Raw genomic sequence first — 15,491 nt, 5'->3', positions numbered from 1 at the left:
TTTCTTTAAATGCTCTGATTAAATGATGAGAATCTGGAATGATTTGTTTCTTAGCCAACATTAAGGTATATTTAGAAGGAAAACTTATGAGAAGAAAACCTGTAAAATTTACTTATAGGATACTGACCTGGCTGAGATTTAAAAGCTGTAGTTTGAACAGAAGAATTTCTAAAGTTAATTATTTGTTGGAATTTTGTTTGACTGGAGCAGCCCCACCATTTGTGGACGTGAAGCGCTGACCCCTTGCAGCCAGGCCCAAAGCAGTACTTGCTGGGTCTCGGCGTTACATTCTGCTTGTGGCCGAGCCCAGCCTGGCCGTGCCCAGGAAGAACCTCTTGGCAAAGGCATTTATGAAACTGATGTTCTGAAATCCTCAAGAAAATAGGAGCCCTCCTTGTTATGTTGGGACAGCCACTGTCAAGCTGGTTTCTTCCATGGCCCCTCCAACATCCCCCAGAACGGGAGGGTCAGTCCCAATTTCACTGCCACATCACATATTCAGTCTGGGGGCCCAGCACATCCTACCAGTCTGTCTTCGCTTATTTTGTTCTGCTCTTTTAATCATACACATGTTCAAGCCTCTGGTATTCTACAGCAATTACGGTGTCTCACTTAATTGCTGAGTGTCTTGTAAAGGGGACTTACTGCTTCAAGTGATATGCCCATCTCCTTCATTCTGTTTATGCGACGAATAATTTGTTGAGTCTCTTCCACGTCCCAGGCACTGGGATACTGCAGTGAACTGACAGAAGACTGCCCTGTGGTTCAGGAACTTATGTTCTCAATGGGAGAAGAGTGTCAGTAAATAAGTAAATAAATAAGATCATTTCAAATAGTTACCATTATATGAATTCATTACTTTCAGTGCTATAAAGACAGTTTAAGGGGCTTCCCTGGTGACGCAGTGGTTGAGAGTCTGCCTGCTAATGCAGGGGACACGGGTTCGAGCCCTGGTCTGGGAGGATCCCACATGCCGCGGAGCAACTAGGCCCGTGAACCACAACTACTGAGCCTGCGCGTCTGGAGCCTGTGCTCCGCAACAAGAGACGTCGCCATAGTGAGAGGCCCGTGCACTGCGATGAAGAGTGGCCCCCGCTTGCCACAACTAGAGAGAGCCCTCGCACAGAAACGAAGACCCAACACAGCAAAAATAAATAAATTGACTAATAAACTCCTACCACCAACATCTAAAAAAAAAAAAAAGACAGTTTAAAAAGTTTATTATAGGGGTTTCCCTGGTGGCACAGTGGTTGAGAATCTGCCTGCTAATACAGGGGACACGGGTTCGAGCCCTGGTCTGGGAAGATCCCACATGCCGTGGAGCAGCTAGGCCCGTGAGCCACAACTACTGAGCCTGCACGTCTGGAGCCTGTGCTCCTCAACAAGAGAGGCCACGACAGTGAGAGGCCCGCGCACCGCGATGAGGAGTGGCCCCCGCTTGCCGCAATTAGAGAAAGCCCTCTCACAGAAACGAAGACCCAACACAGCCAAATATAAAAATAAATAAATTAAAAAGAAGGTTCAACATTTAAATTAAAAAAAAAAAAGTCTGTTATAGGAAGTGACTGATTACTGAGGCAGGGACGGGTCTTATCCTTCTGAATTCCCCACAGTGCTGAGCACATATAAGGCCCTCTGGAACAACTTTTGATTGAAAGAAGTGTGATTTAAACCGCTGCACAGAGGAGAAAGCATAGGATTGTACAGGTGCCTAGACTCTGGCTTCCTGGTAACCCGACTTCCATTTAGCTTCTATTATCTACTCCCTGTCAGCAATTCCTGGCTACCTGTGGCCTCAGGAAAATTACAGAATCTTACTTTTCCCACCCTTCTTTTTCTTGTCTGTATTTACCTCTTCTCTGAGATCACTGGGTGCCTTATGAGTGCCGAAACAGTGATTCTTCTTAAAAAAAAAACCTGTCACCGGAACTTGGGAAGTATCCACGGGGTGTTTTAAGCCATTCAGAAGGGAGGACCACAGGAGTGCCCTCCTAGAATGTTCATTTCCTGAGTAAACTAGGCCCAGTGAAGCAGGTGACAATCGTATTCCAAATCCCCTCCCTCTCTGGACATTCTCGAAAAGAATAAATGGAGAAAGGAAGGAAAAAGCAGCTGGTGGTGTTTTGCCTGGGGCCTCTGCTCTAGCAGGCGACTGGCTGTGTTTGGCATTTGTGCTGCTTGTCGGACCCTTGCCGTGTATGCCAAAGGCAGATGACGGAACAGAAGTATCACATACCAGCCGAGAAAGCCCGCCACAAGTGCAAGGGAGTTTATCTTCCAGACAGATCCCATTCTTCCTGACAAATCTGAACCCCCAAATATTTCAGCTATGGATTACAAAGTAGTGACAAGTCTTCTGGCTTTCTGCCCAGTTCTTAGCATTCTCAGTTATTTTAGCTAGACTGTGTGGCATACATTTGTACATTCTTTCTCTCTTTTCCCCATTCCCCACCCAGCACCCTCCCTGCTCTGCCCTCCCCTCCCTTTTTTACGCTGCCCACAGAGCACCCAGCACCTCCATGCTAATCACTGCCCAGATCTGAGCAGGCTGCGCCAGTGCGGCCAGGAAGTCTGGGAACTCACCCATCAAAAGCCTGGTTTGAGCTGGTGGTCCCTCCTTTGGGTCTTTAGTTTCTATAGACACATAGATTCAAGGATAGCCATTTAATTAACACGAGCTGAGGAAAAACCCAGGGAGTCCAAGCAGCTGAGAGGTGCCAATGGTCACAGTGGATGAATGGAATCTGAGAATTCTGTTTGTCAGGCTCAGCCTAGGTGGTCACCGCATTTGAAAACCCTCAGGGTGTGCTGTGTTGTAGATTTAGGAGTATAGGTAGAGGGGCTGCAGACAGAAAGGATAACCTGAGGAGTGTTCCTGCTAGCATGCTTGTAAATCTCTCTCCATGTGGACCTGCCAAAGCCTCCGTCAGCTGGGAAGTCATTCCTTCGGTTCAAGCTCTCTGTCTACAGAAGACCCTGCTAAAAATTCAAATATGTCACCAAGACAAGCAAATCATTCAGCTGTATCACAAATGTGGTTAATAGATTAACTAGCTATTTACCCAGCACCTGCCTTAGGGAACAGGACTATAGGCTTTTTTTTTTCTCCTTTAGAAATTTTTTCCCCTAAGTACCAGATGAATTCATCGAATAAAGTCAGTAAAATTCAAGGCGCATAAAATCAGTGAAAATCCCTGACTCAAGCTCTCCCAAATCATGGCTGTTGGTATTTTGGTGAATGTCTTCCTAATTTATGTAGTGTGTGTGTATGTGTGTGTGTGTGTATGTGTGTGTGTGTGTGTGTGTGTGTGTGTGTTATGCACACAGACATATATAGATGCATTTATTTTTCAAAAGTAAAATCACACTCCATATATAGTTTTATTGCCTGTTTTCCCCATGCTATTTATTATCCTTCTACAACATCTTTTTAAAGCTGTTGTATAACTTTCCATCTGTGGCTGTGCAATAATTCATTTAGCCAATCCTCTGTTTGACATTTCTTCCGCATTTTCCCATGATCATAAATAACCATGATGTAAACATTTTTAATAGAAATTGTGGTAAATATGTTTGATTAGGGTGAATTCTTAGACATGTAATTGCTGGCCCTAAGTGTATATAGGCACATATTTAAGCTTTTGACACATATTAACATATTACCCTCTTTTAAAGAAGCTGTAATTTGCACTCCTGCTAGAAACACATGAGGGTGCCTACCTCCTACTACCCTTGTCAGCACTAGGTATTACGATTCTCATTACATTTGTCAATTTGATTGATGTAAAATGTAATCTTGTTTATTTATTTATTTATTTATTAATATTTATTTTGGGGATTCATATGAAGGAAGTTGAATTAATCATACTTACCCGTTCATGGCCCCCTTTCATCATTGGCCTGAGCCAGGTTATTCTCCTCATCTATCTGTCTATCTCCCTGTCTGTCTACTCCTTTTGTCCCCATAACCTGTTCCCACTTCCTTTCTCCCCAGCTCCCCACTTAAGTAACTATTCTAATGCAGTTTAATGTGGATTTGTTGTATGTGTGTGCTCTTATTGTTTTGTATGCATGTATTTTAAATATTCATACCTATTACTAGGTGGATATTTCATTCTTTTCCCTTTTTTTTTTGTTTTTTAGTTTCAATAAGTGGTTTTATTACTGGTTAGATTTTACAACTTCTGATATTTGAATAGACTTCCACCTTAAAATTCTAAAACAACAAAGTGACCGTTGGAGGGGGTTGATTTTTTTCTCTTTTCTTTTCTTTTTAGGACTATTCAAAGTAACAAACTTTTTTTTTTTTTTTACATTTTTGCTCTGGTTATAAATATACAGAGAGAAAAAGAGGGAGAGAAAAACGAACAAGTCATCCGAAGTATGGAGATAAAACAGTATTCCTAAGGCACGTGGCACTCTTAGAAAATACAGAAGCTCTAACCAACTTAAATTATTTGTTGTTTTTCCTCGCTCAGTCCACAAAACTGTACAGTGACACAAATGCTGTATTGCAGATAGATCTTTCAAGTAATTCCAGTCCACACCGCTGTATCAGCCGGGGGTGCAATTATTTTCTTCGTCAGTTTCCAGGTGAGATCCTAAAATGTGGTTAGCTAGTTGCTCAAAGCCTCTATTTTAAAATGCACTTGGGCGGATTGGTTCAAGATGGCTGAGAAGAAAGAAGTGTGCTCACTCCCTCTTGCGAGAGCACCGGAATCACAACTAACTGCTGAACAATCAATGACGGGAAGACACTGGAACTCACCAAAGAGGACACCCCACATCCAAAGATGAAGGAGAAGCTACAATGAGACAGTAGGAGGGGCACAAGCACAATAAAATCAAATCCCATAACCGCCGGGTGGGTGACTCACAGACTGGAGAACACTTATACCACAGAAGTCCACCCACTGGAGTGAAGGTTCTGAGCCCCACGTCAGGCTTCCCAACCTGGGGGTCCAGCAATGGGAGAAGGAATTCCTAGAGAATCAGATTTTGAAGGCTACTGGGATTTGATTACAGGACTTCGACAGGACTGGGGGAAACAGAGACTCCACTCTTGGAGGGCACACACAAAGTAGTGTGCACATTGGGACCCAGGGGAAGGAGCAGTGACCCCATAGGAGACTGAACCAGACCTACCTGCTGGTATTGGAGCGTCTCCTGCAGAGGTGGGGGGTGGCTCTGTCTCACTGTGAGGACATGAACACTGGCAGCAGAAGTTCTGGGAAGTATTCCTTGGCATGAGCCCTCCCAGAGTCAGCCATTAGCCCCACCAAAGAGCCGGGTAGACTCCAGTGTTGGGTCGCCTCAGGCCAAACAACAGGGAAGGGACTCAGCCCCACCCATCAGCAGTCAAGTGGATTACAGTTTTACTGAGATCTGCCCACCAGAGCACAGCCAGCTCTACCCACCACCAGTCGCTCCCATCAGGAAACTTGCACAAGCCTCTTAGATAGCCTCATCCACCAGAGGGCAGACAGCAGAAGCAAGAAGAACTACAGTCCTGCAGCCTGTGGAACAAAACCCACATTCACAGAAAGATAGACAAGACGAAAAGGCAGAGGGCTATGTACCAGATGAAGCAACAAGATAAAACCCCAGAAAAACAACTAAATGAAGTGGAGATAGGCAACCTTCCAGAAAAAGAATTCAGAATAATGATAGTGAAGATGATCCAGGACCTCGGAAAAACAATGGAGGCAAAGATCGAGAAGATGCAAGAAATGTTTAACAAAGACCTAGAAGAATTAAAGAACGAACACCTAGAAGAATTAAAGAACAAACAAACAGAGATGAATATTACAATAACTGAAATGAAAAATACACTAGAAGGAATCAGTAGCAGAAAAACTGAGGCAGAAGAATGGATAAGTGACCTGGAAGATACAATAGTGAAAATAACTACCACAGAGCAGAATAAAGAGAAGAGAATGAAAAGAAATGAAGACAGCCTAAGAGAACTATGGGACAACATTAAACACAACAACGTTCACATTATAGGGGCCCCAGAAGGAGAAGAGAGAGAGAAAGGACCTGAGAAAAATATTTGAAGAGATTATAGTCGAAAACTTCCCTAAACATGGGAAAGGAAATAGCCACCCAAGTCCAGGAAGTGCAGAGAGTCCCAGGCAGGATAAACCCAGGGAGAAACATGCAGAGACACATAGTAATCAAATTGACAAAAATTAAGCACAAAAATTATTGAGCAACAAGCAAAAAATGACAAATAACATACAAGGGAACTCCCATAAGGTTAAAAGCTGATTTCTCAGCAGAAACTCTACAAGCCAGAAGGGAGTGGCACGATATATTTAAAGTGATGAAAGGGAAGAACCTACAACCAAGATTACCCAGCAAGCATCTCATTCAGATTTGACAGAGAGATCAAAAGCTTTACAGACAAGCAAAAGCTAAGAGAATTCAGCACCACCAAACCAGCTCTACAAACAACTGCTAAAGGAACTTCTCTAAGTGGGAAACACAGAAGAAAAGGACCTACAAAAACAAACCCATAACAATTAAGAAAATGGTAATAGGAACATACATATCTATAATTACCTTAAATGTGAATGGATTAAATGCTCCAACCAAAAGGCACACACTTGCTGAATGGATACAAAAACAAGACTGATATATATGCTGTCTACAAAAGATCCACTTCAGACCTAGGGACACATACACACTGAAAGTGGGGGGATGGAAAATGATATTCCATGCAAATGGAAATCCAAAGAAAGCTGGAATAGCAGTACTCATATCAGATAAAACAGTATTTAAAATAAAGAACGTTACAACAGACAAGGAAGGACACTACATAATGATCAAGGGATCAATCCAAGAAGAAGATATAACAAATATAGATATATATGCACCCAACATAGGAGCACCTCAATACATAAGGCAACTGCTAACAGCTATAAGAGAGGAAATCAACAGTAACACAGTAATACTGGGGGACTTTAACACCTCACTTACACCAATGGACAGATCACCCAAACAGAAAATTAATAAGGAAAGACAAGCTTTAAATAACACAATAGACCAGGTAGATTTAATTGATATTTATAGGATGTTCCATCCAAAAGTAGCAGATTACATTTTCTTCTCAAGTGTGCATGGAACATTCTCCAGGATAGATCACATCTTGGGTCACAAATCAAGCCTCAGTAAATTTAAGACAATTGAAATCATATCAAGCATCTTTTCTGACCACAGCTCTATGAGATTAGAAATCAATTACAGGGAAAAAAAACATAAAAAACACAAACACATGGAGGCTAGACAATATGTTACTAAATAACCAAGAGATCACTGAAGAAATCAAAGAGGAAATCAGAAAATACCTAGAGACAAATTACAGTGAAAACACGACAACACAAAACCTATGGGATGCAGCAAAAGCAGTTCTAAGAGGGAAGTTTATAACAGTAAAAGGAACAAGAAAAATCTCAAATAAACAATCTAACCTTACACCAAAATGAACTAGAGAAAGAAGAACAAACAAAACCCAAAGTTAGTAGAAGGAAAGAAATCATAAAGATCAGAGCAGAAGTAAATGAAATAGAAACAAAGAAAACAATAGCAAAGATCAATAAAACTAAAAGCTGGTTCTTTGAGAAGATAAACAAAATTGACAGGCCATTAGCCAGACTCATCAAGAAAAAGAGGGAGAGGACTCAAATCAATAAAATCAGAAATGAAAAAGGAGAAGTTACAACAGACACCACAGATATACAAAGTTATACAGATATACAGAGCATCCTAAGAGACTACTATAAGCAACTCTATGCCAATAAAATGGACAACCTGGAAGAAATGGACAAATTCTTAGAAAGGTATAACCTTCCAAGACTGAACCAGGGAGAAAGAGAAAATATGAAGACCAATCACAAGTAATGAAATTTAAACTGTGATTAAAAATCTTCCAACAAACAGAAGTTCAGGATCAGATGGCTTCACAGGTGAATTCTATCAAACATTTAGAGAAGAGCTAACACCCATCCTTCTCAAACTCTTCAAAAAAACGGCAGAGGAAGGAACACTTCCAAACTCATTCTGTGAGGCCACCATCACCCTGATACCAAGACCAGACAAAGATACTGCAATAAAAGAAAATTACAGACCAATATCACTGATGAATATAGGTGCAAAAATCCTCAATAAAATACTAGCAAACAGAATCCAACAACACATTAAAAGGATATACACCATGATCAAGTGGGATTTATCTCAGGGATGCAAGGATTCTTCAATATATGCAAATCAATCAATGTGATACACCATATTAACAAATTGAAGAATAAAAACCATATGATCATCTCAATAGATGCAGAAAAAGCTTTTGACGAAATTCAACACCCATTTATGATAAAAACTCTCCAGAAAGTGGGCATAGAGGGAACCTACCTCAACATAATAAAGGCCATATACGACAAACCCACAGCAAACATCATTCTCAATTGTGAAAAACTGAAAGCATTTCCTCTAAGATCAGGAGCAAGACAAGGCTGTCCACTCTCGCCACTGTTACTCAACATAGTTTTGGAAGTCCTAGCCACGGCAATCAGAGGAGAAAAAGAAATAAAAGGAATACAAATTGGAAAAGAAGAAACAAAACTGTCACTGTTTGCAGATGACATGGTACTATACATAGAGCATCCTAAAGATGCCACCAGAAAACTACTAGAACTAATCAATGAATTTGGTAAAGTTGCAGGATGCAAAATTAAGGCACAAAAATCACTTGCATTCCTATACACTAATGATGAAAAATCTGAAAAAGAAATTATGGAAACACTCCCATTTACCATTGCAACAAAAAGAATAAAATACCTAGGAATAAACCTACCTAGGGAGACAAAAGACCTGTATGCAGAAAACTATAAAACACTGATGAAAGAAATTAAAAATGATAGAAACAGATGGATAGATATACCTTGTTCTTGGATTGGAAGAATAACATTGTGGAAATGACTATACTACCCAAAGCAATCTACAGATTCAATGCAATCCCTATCAAATTACTAATGGCATTATTTTACAGAACTAGAACAAAAAATCTTAAAATTTGTATGGAGACACAAAAGACCCCGAATAGCCAAAGCAGTCTTGAGGGAAAAAAATGGAGCTGAAGGAATCAGACTCCCTAACTTCAGACTGTAGTACAAAGCTACAGTAATCAAGACAGTATGGTACTGGCACAAAAACAGAAATATAGATCCATGGAACAGGATAGAAAGCCCAGAGATAAACCCACGCACCTATGGTCAACTAATCTATCACAGAGGAGGCAAGGATATACAATGGAGAAAAGACAGTCTCTTCAATAAGTGGTTCTGGGAAAACTGGACAGCTACATGTAAAAGAATGAAATTAGAAAACTCCCTAACACCATACAGAAAAATAAACTAAAAATTGATTAAAGACCTAAATGTAAGATCAGACTCTATAAAACTCTTAGAGGAAAATATAGGAAGAACACTCTTTGACATAAATCACAGCATGATCTTTTTTGATCCACCTCCTAGAGTAACGGAAATAAAAACAAAAATAAACAAATGGGACCTAATGAAACTTAAAAGCTTTTGCAAAGCAAAGGAAACTACAAACAAGACGAAAAGATAACCCTCATAATGGGAGAAAATATTCAGAAACGAATCAATGGACAAAGGATTAATCTTCAGAATATATAAACAGCTCATGCAGCTCAATATTAAAAAAACAAACAACCCAATCCAAAAATGGGCAGACAACCTAAATAAACATTTCTCCAAAGAAGACATATATATGGCCAAGAAGCACATGAAAGGATGCTCAACATCACTAATTATTACAGAAATGCAAATCAAAACTACAATGAGGTATCACCTCACACCAGTTAGAGTGGGCATCATCAGAAAATCTACAAACAATAAATGCTGGAGAGGGTGTGGAGGAAAGGGAACCCTCTTGCACTGTTGGTGGGAATGTAAATTGATACACCACTATGGAGAACAGTATGGAGGTTCCTTTAAAAACTAAAAATAGAATTACCATATGACCCAGCAATCCCAGTACTGGGCATATACCCAGAGAAAGCCATAATTCAAAAAGACACATGCACCCCGATGTTCATTGCAGCACTATTTACAATAGCCAGGTCTTGGAAGCAGCCTAAATGCCTATTGACAGGCGAATGGATAAAGAAGTCGTGGTACATATATACAATGGAATATATACAATGGAATATTACTCAACCATAAAAAGGAACGAAATTGAGTCATTTGTAGAGACGTGGATGGAAATTGAGTCATTTGTAGAGACTGTCATACAGAGTGAAGTAAGTCAGAAAGAGAAAAACAGATATATTTACACATATATTAACGCATATATGTGGAACCTAGAAAATGATACAGATGAACCGGTTTGCAGGGCAGAAGTTGAGACACAGATGTAGAGAACAAACGTATGGACACCAAGGGGGGAAACCAGCGGGGGGTGGGGCAGGCAGGGGTGGTGGGATGAATTGGGAGATTGGGATTGACATGTATACACTAATATGTATAAAATGGATAACTAATAAGAACCTGCTGTATAAAAAAGTAAAATTCAAAAATTCAATAATGAAAAAATAAATAAACGGCACCATCATCCAGTTGCTTGGGCCAAACAGTAAAAAAAAGAAAGTTTAAAAAAAGACAAAAATTTAAAAATTCATAATACTTATTGGGCTTATGGGTAAATACCGTTTCTGATAACAAGACTCTGGTTCTAAGGTTGAAAGGTGCGTAAAACTCAGTAAAGAAATAATAGCAAATTGGGTTTGGTATTATCTCTTCCATAATGATTGAATTTGAGTAAGAAGCAGCTTGTTTTATTAAATGCTACTTTTAGAAGGATGGGAAAATATAAATCCTGAAAGCAATTTATAGATTTCACGGCACTGACGCTTTTCCTGGTTCTTCTTAGTTTACTTCAGAGTGACAGTGAAAAAATTTTGCAGGATCAACACTGTTACTCGATTTGCATTTGACGGGTTGGATGTTTTTAAGTGTATCTACTGCTTTGGAGGAATTCGTGACCTACTTCAAAATTAGTTTTTCCAGTAAAGTCAACCGTTAGTGATTATCTTTGCCACAAATCTTTCTTTAGACGATTCCTGAAAGATAACATGTATATTAACTGGGCTTGCGTTATCTATTTTTTCTTTTTGGAATTATATCAACTAAAGCAAACAAAAATGTAACGACTTAAAAAATTAGGTGGACTTTTTCATTTGTGTTTGTATTTTTTTAAGTAAGTAGGTTACGTTATATTATTTCTCCAAAGCTCTGTTGTTTTTATTTTTTTCGGTTTGGATTTTTTTTTTTTTTTGTAATTGACTCCGAACCTTGGCAAGCTGTAATTCATAATCAAATAAGTGCTTTATTTTATGCGTGTAAAAAAAAATAAAATACACTTGGAATTCAACTAAAGATAATTTCTTTTTTTAAATCACTTGTGGGACGGCAGGGCCGAGGGGCCGAGAATCATTAGGAAAGGTTGGTTAAGAGTCGTTTGCGAGGGGCTGTGAGGCTCGTGGTCCTCCAGGTTGCCAGGCCCAGAAGTTAAGGCGGACGTCATGGTCTGTGAGGCTGGTCAGGTCTGTGAGGTTGGTGGGCATCCTGGGGTGGCTGAGCGAGGCCTTGGACAGCTCCGAGGCCGACCCCTATGGTGTCCCCGTCTGCAGCGCTGCCTCTGTCGACTTGTCCACGCCCGTGTTTTCCCGCCGTACGAAGTTGCGCCTGAACTTGGCCTGGGCGTTCTGAGACGAGACCTGGAGGACCCGCTTGGTGAGGCCCGTCTTTTGCGCGAGCTGCTTCTAGTCCTTGGCATCGGGGTTGTGGTTAACGGCAAAGACTTCACGTTCCGAAGCTGCTGGTGCTTGAAGGAGTTGTGCATGCACTTCGTCTTCCGGCCGTTCGGGTACCTCTGGTCGCGGTCCAGGTGCTCCACATCGTTCTTGTTCCAGCTAAGTGCAGCGTTGTAGGTCGCCGGGTCCGCCCCGGGCCCGAGGCTCTTGCGCTTCCGCGGCCGCCCCTTCTGCACCATGCCTACGCTATTGTAGTAGGGAAGACCCAAAGGGTTGGCCCCCGCTGCACCCAACCCTGCGCTCTTGGCCACGTCGGCATGGTTGAAGTGCACGGGGTACTCGCCCTGCAGCAGCACCCCGAAGTGCAAGCGGCGGTAGACCAGTCTGTCCTTCGTGCGGAAGTGGTCACCCGTCGTCAGCATCTTGTTACACGTAGTGCACGTGAAGCAGTTGAGGTGATAAACCAAGTCCCGAGCTCGCATCACCATATCCGAGGCCGAGATGCCTAGGTGGCAGCGGGCGCAGCGCTGCACGGAGAACCGCCTGTAGTAGTCTTCCTTGCAGTAGGTGCTTCCATCCTTGCTGAAACAGGTGAGCTCCAACTCCAGGTTGAGCTTGCACTCGCAGCACTTGAGGCAGCGCATGCGCCACTGCTTGTCCACCACCAGTAGGTAGTAGCGGTCGGAGATGTTAACCTTGCAACTGGCGCAGAGCGCAGCACGGTCACTCCTAATGGACGGCATGGTCGTCTCCGTGTCGCCGCGGTCGATGGTGGAGCTGATGGCGGAAGCCTCGCTCTTGGCCCTGCAGTCCATCTCGTTGATGACCCTGTGCACCTCGGGGCCCGACCGGCTGTGGAACAGTATCGCGGGGGGACCGGCAGGGCCGGGGGCACGGCTCCTTCGCCTCCTGTTTTAAAATTTTAAAGACTTAAAAAATTTTACAGCCATTTTAGGTTCACAGCAAAATTAAAAGGAAAGTGCAGAGATTTCCCATATACTCCCTGCCCCGACACAAGCTCAGCCTCCCCCATTATCAACATCCTACACCAGAGTGGTACATTTGTTACAAAGGATGAACCATTCTTTTCCTTTGTTTCCCTCACTAAGCACTGTTATTAAGATGCATACATGTTGCTATATGTACATCCAATCCATTGCATCTAGTTGCTGTTCTCTTGTGTAATTTGTATATCTCCGCCTATTCATGAGGCTGAAGGTGTTTTTCATGTGTTGTTTTTTATAAGTTTATTTTTATTTTTGGCCGCGTTAGGTCTTTGTTGCAGCGTGCGGGTTTTCTCTAGTTGTGGCGAGTGGGGGCTACTCTTTGTTGCGGTGTGCGGGCTTCTCACTGCGGTGGCTTCTCTTGTTGCGGAGCACAGGCTCTAGGTGTGCGGGCTTCAGTAGTTGTGGCACACGGGCTCAGTAGTTGTGGCTTATGGGCTTTGGAGTGCAGGCTCAGTAGTTGTGGCGCATGGGCTTAGCTGCTCTGTGGGTTTTTCATGTGTTTTTATTTTTCTAGTATGAACTCCCTCAAGTACATACTGGTTTTCAGAACATGTAGAGACCAGGCATTCCAATGTCAGGTGTAAAAGTTTCTGTTGGCACAGGGAGGAAGGTCGACGGCAGAGACCAGCCTGGTAGGGGACAGAAACAGATGGGAGTAAAAGGATTAAAAATGATGATGAATCAGATGCACTTCACTTTTAGATTTGCCTGGCATCTGTGCTTCTTAGGCTAGTAGGCTTGGTCTCGGGTGTGGCTATTATGAGGGGAGGGGAACATAGTCTGCCCAGCATCTCGGCTGGGCCTTGTGCTTCACAGTCACTTTCCAAAGGGCTTTTGTTGATGTTTTGTAGCAATTACAAGGAAAGAGCTCTAGAGTGTGAGGCCTCTGGGAAAGGCTAGAGCCCCTTTACATAACTGCTGGAAGAATCCCTGCTGATTCTGTTACTTCCCTCACTCCCTTTCTAAGTGAACCTTCCTTTCCCACAGTCTTTTTCATCCTTACCCCTCTGTCTTGCGTTACATTTTAATTTGCTCCCTAAATAGTTTCTTTGCTTTTGATGCCACCTGAAACAAGATTTGTTAGGTCTCATAGGGTGTGCCACTCATATGATCACATACGACATTCTCTGCTTTCTCAAATATGTCATCTCGCCATATCCCCGTGAGTTAAGTACAACAAATATTATTATTCCCACTTTACAGATTAGGAAAGCAAGGAACAGTGAAGTTGAGTTTAAATAGATATTTTTTTCATCCAACAAGAGCTTCTTGTTAGAAATTTACTCACTGTCTCCTGATAATACTTTAAAACTTGGCAAGTCCTTCCTAGTCATTTGTGAGATATGAATGATAGCAGTTGCCACGACATGGATAATGAAGGAATTTGCCTTGTGTATGATGTGCTTGCTTGTGTCTCGAGTTTGGGCTGCTTTGTGTAGTTGAGAGTGAAAACTTGGCAGTTTGGAAATCTGAACTACAGCCTCACTGATGACTAAAAGGGCCTGATGATCAAGTGTGCTAATTCCCTGGTAATGGAAGGGAAACTTATTCCAAAAGACCATGGAAAAGGCAAGGATCTGAGGCTCCTTCAGTTTGAACTGAAGGCTAAGCCCATGGGAATCTGTGTCTATTGCCTGGGATCCGGGAAGGCTTCCTGGAAAATAAGAAGTGGTTCGTAGGAAATGCTTTTAACACTTCCTTGGAAAAGGGCTGCATTTTATTCTTCGAGTAGCACAGGTTAAATTTTTTTAATAGCAATCTTCATTCCTTTGATTTTGAAGTAAATTACTCAGCAAGCCAACGCATGTCTTGTCATGCTCCAGAAAAATCAGGGGCCTTCCTAAATAAATTATCTACTGCATGTGAGATAAGACAATGGCTTTATCTTATTTGTCCTCTGTTTTAACTTACTGCGGCAATTTTCACAATATACACTTCGAACTCTGGGTGAGCTGAAATGTATCACTAAGAGAAATTATGGTGAAAAGTCAGGGACTGACCTTTTATTTTTCGTAATAACCCAAATGTAATAAAAGCCCCATGTAAAATAAGCCTGCAAGAAGAGATTATCTGCAGTAGCCTATGTTCAGTGTTAGAAATTCGAAATCAATTGCAAAACACAGTGGGAGTATGTCATTATAAGAAATGACAGCTCAAAAAAAAAAAAAAAAGGAAAGAAAAGAAGTGACAGCTCAGCATAGTCCTGTGTTGAAATAAAAATCCCTTCTGCTGTCCTGCCCGGCCATGGAACATGCCTTTCATTCGAGATGGAAAAAAGGGAAGGCCCAGCATCACATTTGGTACTCAATGTAGATGCAGCATAAATATTTGTCATCATAAGCAGATCTGGACTCCAGTATTTATTAGGTAAATTTTACAGCTCTGAATGTATCTATCTTATCATATCTTTAGACTCTGACCTCATGCTTAGTTGTTTCCATACGGAAGGTAAAAACTGGTAGGATGAATCCCCCATAACCAATGAAAAAAACTCTGCTGTGCATTCACTTAACATGCATTTAATGAATACTGACTTTATACCAGGCAGCAATCTGAATACTGGGGGTTTAAGATGACTGAAACATAGCTTCTGTTTTGGAGGCTATTACATCCCATTGAACGGGATTGATTTGTATCTGAATCATGAG

At 41.7% G+C, this 15,491-nt stretch overlaps 1 protein-coding gene and 1 pseudogene across 1 annotated transcript in view; one reads left to right on the top strand and one right to left on the bottom strand.

Annotated features, from left to right (window-relative positions):
• The window catches only part of FRAS1 (Fraser extracellular matrix complex subunit 1), a 455,620-nt gene that overhangs the window by 210,028 nt on the left and 230,101 nt on the right, over positions 1-15,491 (top strand). The window lies entirely within an intron of this gene.
• LOC136123721 (LIM/homeobox protein Lhx2 pseudogene) lies at positions 11,479-12,705 on the bottom strand (annotated as a pseudogene).

The sequence above is a fragment of the Phocoena phocoena genome, chromosome 5 (assembly GCF_963924675.1).
Source record: "Phocoena phocoena chromosome 5, mPhoPho1.1, whole genome shotgun sequence".
NCBI classification, from domain to species: Eukaryota; Metazoa; Chordata; class Mammalia; order Artiodactyla; family Phocoenidae; genus Phocoena; species Phocoena phocoena.
Note: the sequence above shows the minus strand (reverse complement) of the source record. Positions and strands in the feature narration are given on the sequence as shown.